Raw genomic sequence first — 8,632 nt, forward strand, 5'->3', positions numbered from 1 at the left:
CAATATTCTTTCATTTTCATATCTTGCTTTTAGAGCTTCCCAAGCCAAATTGAAATTGTCGTCATTTAGTGCGAACTGTTTTACTATTGCGCCTGCTTGACCTTTAGTTTTGTATCGGAGGTGATACAATTTTTGCGCTTTTGATAATTTTGGATGGTTGATGTAAACGGCAGTGAACATGTCCCGGAAGGACGGCCATTCTTCATAACCTCCATAAAATATTTCTGTGTCACATGCGGGCACCTCGAGATGGATGCCTGAACTTGCCTCTTGATTTTGTACTTGTGGCAGCTCTACTCTCGGATGTGGAGTAGGTGCAATAGCTTTTATTAGCTTTAATTGATCGGAGATCATAGCTTTTGTAGCTTCGTACTGGTCTAAGCAGTTTTCGTATAGTGCGTAAGCCGATGATTTAAAATCGTGTGGTAGATCTGAATTGTCATAATCTACTATGGCGTCATGAGCCGTTTGGAGACGAGTCCAAAAATTGTCAATATTTTGTTTTTTTATTTCCAATAACGATTCAGAAATGTCTTGAATCGGTGAAAATGAAAATCGAGTGCAGTATCGTGTTAATCTGTCACTCTCGGAAATGAATTTGGCAACACAAATATTTTTGCCCTTTATTTGCTTTGTGGTAACCTGTCTTGCGCGTGTAGCTTCTGCAGGTGTAATTTGATTTTTATCGTCATTAACCATTTTTGTTTTGTTATTTATTACTATATGTGTCAAAGTTAATTAAAATTTTCTCAGTGTAAACTGATTTAAACGCAGCAATAAATGATAATTAATACCGAATACTATTTTACGTATATACGATTTTTTTTTTTCGGACTAGATATATATTTACTTGCGAAATAGTTTTTTAATTTGTATTTTATTTTAAATATATATTTGTCAGCGTAATTCAAATTTTCTTAATTTAGTTATTAAGAATGGCACTTTTAATTTAATAATACTTATGTTCTTATGTTGGTGTATTTAGGTACACCCTAATACACGGACTTGTGTGTACATATATATTTATGTGCTCGTGAAATTGAGAGCTCGTTGTAGAGATCAATTTGCTTTTACTTTTGTGTACGCAATCCTGCTTGTTTGTTACAAGGGGTATTGCCGGATAATTGCCTATGAGGACTTTGAATATATGTAAAATTGTAAATATATATGTAACATATGAATGTAAGTATGTTGTTGGAAAAAATGTTCTTTTTGTTTTTAATAATTTTAATTTTTTATAAATTCGTTTATCATATATTTGTTTTATCGCCGTTTGATAATATTCGAAATTTATGATAATTTTTTCTTTTTTGAAATGGATATTAAATAACTTTATTAGGTCCAAAAGTAGGGTATAAAGTTACAGATATTATATATTAATCGCCGTTTGTGTATATAAATGTGTATATATACGTATGCATGTAGGCTCGCACAGCGAAGAGAGCGCCAAAGCAAAGTAAATAATGTGCAGGTATTCGACCGTATGCACTTTGTAAATATATTTTTGTATGTATATATGTTTATTAAAAATATATATTTAACGATATATAGAGATGTGATATATAAGCGTTATTTCGATATGCATATATGTATGTTTGTTTGTTGTGTTTTTATTTGTTTCTCTGTCTTGTTTTAGATTTTCTATTTTGCCTATGCTTACTTATTATGTGCAATCCTGCTTATTGCTTTATTAAACACAAGGGGTATTGCTGGAGAAATTTGCAAGTATATACTTGAATTCGTTTTTGATTTTTGTTTCTTGATGGTGTATTTGAATACACGAAGCTAAGCATAAATAGGCATTGAATTATTGTTGTTCTTAATAATACATCTTTAGGTTGGTATATATATATTATATATATATTTTACCGAACTGTTGTAGTTTGGTGAACGTATTTGTTATTACAGGTTCTATATATATAAAACTGTAATCTTTACATACATATATGCATGATAAAATAAAGGAATAGGAAACGATACGACTCACTTTGGGGTCCACCAAGGGGTTTTGGGGACAATATTGTACACCATATGTGTGTATGGTATACTTGTGTGTTGCTTTTTCCGCTTGCGGCTCCCAATTTCTGCTTCGCAGTGCTGATTTAGGCTGGTGTGGTTGTTGTTGTGTCAATTTTGAGGTGATTATGTTTTTTTTGTTAGTTTTGACTCGCGCCCGTTCTTTTTTTTTTTTTTTTAATTATGTATGTATTTTTGTTGTGGTTTTGTTGCTATTCGCGCTCGTATGAAATTTTGTGTTATTTCGCGCCCGTTTTTTTTTATAATTGTTGGTTTTTACCTCTTGTACATATGTTTGTGTCACTCCACACTTTCTTCTTCTTTTTTTTTTTTTTTAAATTAACTTTTTAACAATCTGTTTTTCTTCTACTATGTGTATATGTATGTCAGTTCACTCCACAGCACTTTTTAGTCACTTGTTATATATATATATACATAGTTTTTGTTCGTTTGCATGTATATATTAACGTTTAGCCACTTCACTTTTTTTTTTTTTTTTTTTTTGTTTTTTTTTTTTTTGTTTTTTTTGTTTGTTACTCCATAGTGCCGCTCACTATGGCTCGAAGGACCATGAATAATTATGCTACAATGTTAGCACTCACGAAAGACTTTTTTTTCCCTTTTTTAATAAAACGCTCTTTTTAGGTTTAAATTAAAAATGTTTATTTTTTTTATTAAATGTTATTTTCACAACCTTTGAACTAAACGTTAATACCACGATTTTAAAAAGGGCGGTAGCGCAGATAGCGATTATACGGTGACGTTGCGCAAAAGAGATCGGAATTATTTCGAATGTGTTGAATTGAAGATCCAATCCCTCTTTTTGTTGATTGTGTGGGGTGTCATCGTGTATGGTGGTAACTTCTGTGCTGACATCGTGTGCAGTGTGGTCGTTTATGTTGTGAGTGCGTGTTGTGTTCCAAGGTGTGGTGTGTTGTATTAGGGTGTGACATTATTTACCCTGAAGAAGCGGTGTAGTTGGAAGGGGAGTTTATAGTCATTTAAACAAACTTAGTGTTGTGGTTTATTAAAATATCGGACGCCTCTCCTTGAATTTTCGAATGTACAATTGAGAGTGCCGTGTAATATGTGGGTGTAGTAACGTAATCCTTGATGTTCTCCATGTGTGGCCATAAATATTGGTAACGTTTTGAACACTTCTAGGTTGATTTGTGATGCGTCGGTAATGTTTGGTGTACAGTCCTGGTATTGGTTGGTGACTGTGACGTTAGGTGATGGGTGAGTTGCGAAGGAATTCACTCTTTGTTGGGTTTCGGTGAGCGTTGTGGTTAGAGCAGCGATTTGTGCTCTCAGGCTTGCGATCTCCTGTGTTGTCATATCGGAGTTTATGTCCAACGATACACGTGATGAATTGAATGCTTGTCGTTTGCTTCGCGATTCCAGTACGATGTTATTCCGATTTTTCAGGAATTTTTTGTTGAATTTTTAAGCACTTTTTTCAAAAATCTGGTGCTGGAAGTCCTACTTCCCGTGGTATTTTAATATTATCCTTTTTTAGGATCGCGGAGTTCCTGTCTTTTCAAGGATGTCTCCTGGCTTTTTTTATAGCAAGTAAAAATTTGCTATCCCGGTTGAGCCCCCAGTTAATATCGTTTACACGATATGAGTTATTAAAAATACCTTTGAGCTGCAGTGAAATGTGTACTCTTTATTTGTATTCTTAAGACTGGCTAGTTTACATAAATCTTAGTGCTATTTATACTATTGAGCTGTATCGATAGTTATCTGTTTACTAACAGATAAAACTATTGGTTTCTATTGTTATCTTTAGGTTGTTATTCATAGTGCATTTGTATTGTTATGTGTTCTTATCTCTAGTATTTATATTTAACAATGTGTGTTAGCTGATAGATATGTTTACATATTCTTATTTCGATTTTGTGTATTTATGCTAGTGATATGCAATATCACTTATATGTATGTACATATGTATATGTACGATGTGTATGTGAAGTGTAGATATCACATATTGTATGCAGATATGTATGCGGTGTGCGGCTATGTCGTTAACTCGCTTGCAATGATCAAAGCATCAGGCTTTAGGAAAACATTATATTATATTAAAAAATGTAGTTCAACATTCATTATTCAGCCAACTGGATCACAATTAAATTTAGTATTTTATTTAGTTATATTATAGGTCACAGACTCACTTAGTTTAATTGCTATATTTTACTTCGCGGCAGATAAAATTGTATTAAAATTATCTTCAAATGATATATATAAGATATAAATTGTTATTATCTTCAAATGATATATTATAAATAGGATATAAACTCAACTGAAGAAGCTAAATTTAATATTATATAATGAGTTGATGTGAAAACGTCAACCAGAGGATCGCAACTCATTATTTTCGGGATATAAGGTTTAGATCAAAGTCTAGACCAATTTCAATTATATTCCCACACAATTTTTAAGAAAACTTCTTCATTTAATTTTATTAGAGTATCAGACATTTTGTCAGGTGGAAAGTCGGAAATTCTTATACGGGCAAAATTGAGGCCAGAGAAAGGGATGAGCTGATTGAGTTAATTTTGACATTGCTGAGGTATACTTGAAATCATATTTTCAAGCAATTTTATGTATATTATATAACTCACACATTGAATGTATTGACCCGATTTTATCTATTTTTGGCAATACAACTTATTATTAATACAATAGAATAAAATACTCCCTGAGTTTCATTAAGGTACCTCAGATATAATCACCACACTATATGGAATATAATAAGCCGGATGTTTGAAAATCCTGTAATTAGTTATCTGGGGGCTAGGGCAAGTTTTCACCCCATTGTACTCATTTTAGGCACAAAAACGCACCATTATAAGAAAAGTACATCAGCTTTATTTTATTAAGTAGCTGACGTATTGGTCAATATATGCGGTACAAAGTAAACCAGAACTTCGAAAATATAATATAATATTTCGATAAGGTATAAGTGGGGTAAGGAAAGTAGTGACCCGATTCAATCCATTTTTGACATACAGGTAGAAAGAGACACTTGGTCGGCTTTAGTATATCATACCACGATTTCAGGGTTAAAAGGGGTACATTGAGAACAAAATAAAAGGGTTATTTAAAGCAAATATCAAAATAATTGATACAAAATAAATATGTATAACCAATGTAGTGAAGTGTTATTGTATAAAAAGTGCATAATGTAAATGAAAAATTACCTATAAATCGAGAAATTGCAACATAAAATTTGCAACCTAAAATGCAAATATCTCGAAAACTATAAGTATCCGGCGGCTATAATTTATTATTCTTGCTCTGGAGAATCTCCTCTATCTAACCAGACCCCTTTTAACCCTGAAACCCTTTCGGTTCCTCGAGACACTTTCCGAATTTATATAAGCTAAAAAAAGTATTGACCCGGTTCAATCCATTTTTGACATACAGGCATACTGTTATCAGAAAGAGACTCTCTCCAAATTTCTATAATATATCTCACAGATTGACTGTTGTTTCCAATAAAAAGTTAGCGCCAGGCACAGTGGTTCCTATATTCGGCGAAAGAAAAAGTGCCGAAAGAAACTGCGGTTGTGGGTACGTCCATGTCCTTTTAACAGAAATTAGCGGGGCTCTTTTGCTTTTGTAAATATTGAGCTTCGTCTGGAAGATAAAAACCGTTATCGATATTTTTTGCGTATGGATGAATAATGTCAGTTGAGTTTTGTAGAGGATGCTTTGAGAAAGCAAGATACAGCGATGAACCGGAGCAATCTCTCGCTGTTACGCTAAGATTTTTAGCAAAACAATGCTTTCTCAGGCTGATCTCTCATCGCCTATAATTTTTAGCTGTGACATTGTTTATAAAAACAAAACCGTTAACTTCGGTTGCACCGAAGCTATAATATCCTTCACAAACATAAAGGTTCCTTACAAGAACTTATCTAAACAATTTCTGCGCAGAATATATGATTGCCTAAAACAATAACTCGTGCCTAATTTCGTGAAGATACCTTTTCAAATGAAAGAGTTTTCCATGCAAGCACTTTATTCCGATCGTTCTGTTATTATAGCAGCTGTATGCTATAGTCATCCGATATGTACAATTTCTTTGGAGATTGCAATATCACCTTAACTAATAAACCATGACAAATTTCGTGAAGATACCTCGTCAAAAAAAGAGTTTTACAAGTATTTGATTCTGATCGTTCAGTTTGTATAGCAGCTATATGCTGCAGTGGTCCGATATCGGCCGTTCCGACATATGAGCAGCTTCTTAGTGAGAACGGGACAGGTGCAAGCTTAGCTTAAAAACTGAGGGACTAGTTTGTATATATACAGACAGACGGACAGACAAACAGCTTGACGAGAAGTCGGAGTTGGTTTCAACAACCGTTGACAGCTTCCTTTATGCCTCGGAGCTATTGATTGAAAGCTTGTTGCATTGTAGCATCAAATTTCGGCGGAGCATTCTACTGTGCGATGCCAACTATAAATTTACATTTGTTGATGTTGGATGCAATGTGTTGATATTCTCAATGGAATTGCACTGCAAGAAGTCCTTAATAAAGCTGACCAATACTTTCTAGCTAATGAGACAATTGGTAATAACCGCAATCTGCTCTACTGTGTGATAGGGGACGCCGCATTTCCTCTCCAAGAACATTTACTGAAACCGTATAAATATTCAACAATAGTACCAGAAGAAGAAGTTTTTAATTTTCAACCAAGTCACGCAAGGCAAACTATCGAACACACAATTGAAATGTTATCGACAATAAGTTTAGAGTTTTACAAACGAATATTCACTTGCGACTGAACGAAACGAAGAACGAAGAATTGTGCAAGTCTGCTGTGTATTGCATAATTTCTTATTGCAAAATAACGTAAGCACTTGAGCGGATTAGATTTTCTTCATCAGGGCGTGTTTTTAACTCGTTCCGTGAATGTTTACACCAACCCGACGGCAATCAATTAAACAAAAAACATCAACAAGTAATATAAATACAAACAAACAAGTAAGGAAGGGCTAAGTTCGGATGTAATTGACATTTTATACTCTCGCAAAGTCAAATGGTATACTCGTTTTAGATTTCTTTGTGGATCTTGCCGCCTTGTTCTATTTTGACCGATATTTTCGGTAAAAAGTCAACTATAGGCATTGCAGTCCACATATTCATTACCTAGGGGCTTGAACAGTTTTGACTCGATTTAAAAACTTTTTGGTCATAAGGTGGCATACTTCAAACGCATTATTCGCGCAAAGTTTTACCCCGATACAATCATTTTTGCTTGATATGCATAGTGGAAAGTGAAAGAATCAGATGGATTTGAAAATGGCGTTATATGGGAAATAGGCGTGGTTGTAGTCCGATTTCGCCCATTTTCGCACTATGACATAGAAATGTGAAAAAAACGTTATGCACCGAATTTGGTTGAAATCGGTTAAGCAGATCTCAAGATATGGGTTTTCACCTAATAGTGGGCGGTGCCACGCACACTGTCTAATTTGAACGCGGTTCCTATAGTCATCTCATACCATCCCAGAGATAAAATTTAATGTCTCTGGCGTGTTTAGTGCTTTATCGCGTTTTTAGTAGTTTTTAACAGTACCGTTAGATTGGGAATGGGCTGGGTTGTACCCCGTTTTGCCCATACACTGTCGATAGAGGTGCTAAAAACATTTGCTCTTAGTGAATTTTGTTATTATGGCTTTAGTGGTTTAAGAGATATGCACATTAAACCCATTAGAGGCGGGACCACGCCCACTTAAAAAAAAAATTTGCTTTTGATTAATGGCGTTTTGTGGGCGTGGCAGCGGTTCGATTACGCCCATCTGCAGTACCAACCGTCTCACGGTACCAAGAAACATGTCTACCAAGTTTCATAAAGATATCTCAATTTGTACTCAAGTTAGAGCTTGCACGGACGGACGGACGGACAGACAGTCACCCGGATTTCAACTCGTCTCTTCATCCTGATCATTTATATATATTATATATAACCCTATATCTAACTCTCTTAGTTTTAGGTAATACAAACAACCGTTAGGTGAACAAAACTATATTCTGTAGCAACAGGTTGCGAGAGTATAAACAGCAGTAAATAGGATAGTGGAAATCAAAACAAAACATTGTCCAAACAATAATATAATACAAATAAACAAATATTAAGTGAACAAAAAAAACAATAACCCACCACGAGTGCTGCGCAGCCTCACCAACTGGTATCAGCAAATGTATGGACAGTGAAAGAAATGAAAGCGAAGCGAAGAATGCACTAAATAAAAAAGGAGCACCTATTCGCTAAGTGAACATTAAAAGGAAATCAAGCCCCATAAAAACAGCGGTAAACTCAAATAAACTACAACCCGGCACTCCAAACGTAAGTAAGCATGGAAACTCTAAATGGCAACAGATTTGCTTTACTGAGTAATGAACCCAACGATTATGCGAAGGGTACCTCGACAATCTGTAATAACAAACCGTTTAAAAAAACTAAAGACACACGCTTTTAAAGAATATCGAACTAAAAAGTTAAAAATAATTTTAAAAATTAACTGAAAAAAATAGTATATAAAAAATACTAGTATAATTGAGGAAAAAGCGTGGGGCGCTCGATATACGAAAATTAAGGC

The sequence above is a fragment of the Bactrocera oleae genome, chromosome 2, assembly GCF_042242935.1.
Source record: "Bactrocera oleae isolate idBacOlea1 chromosome 2, idBacOlea1, whole genome shotgun sequence".
NCBI classification, from domain to species: Eukaryota; Metazoa; Arthropoda; class Insecta; order Diptera; family Tephritidae; genus Bactrocera; species Bactrocera oleae.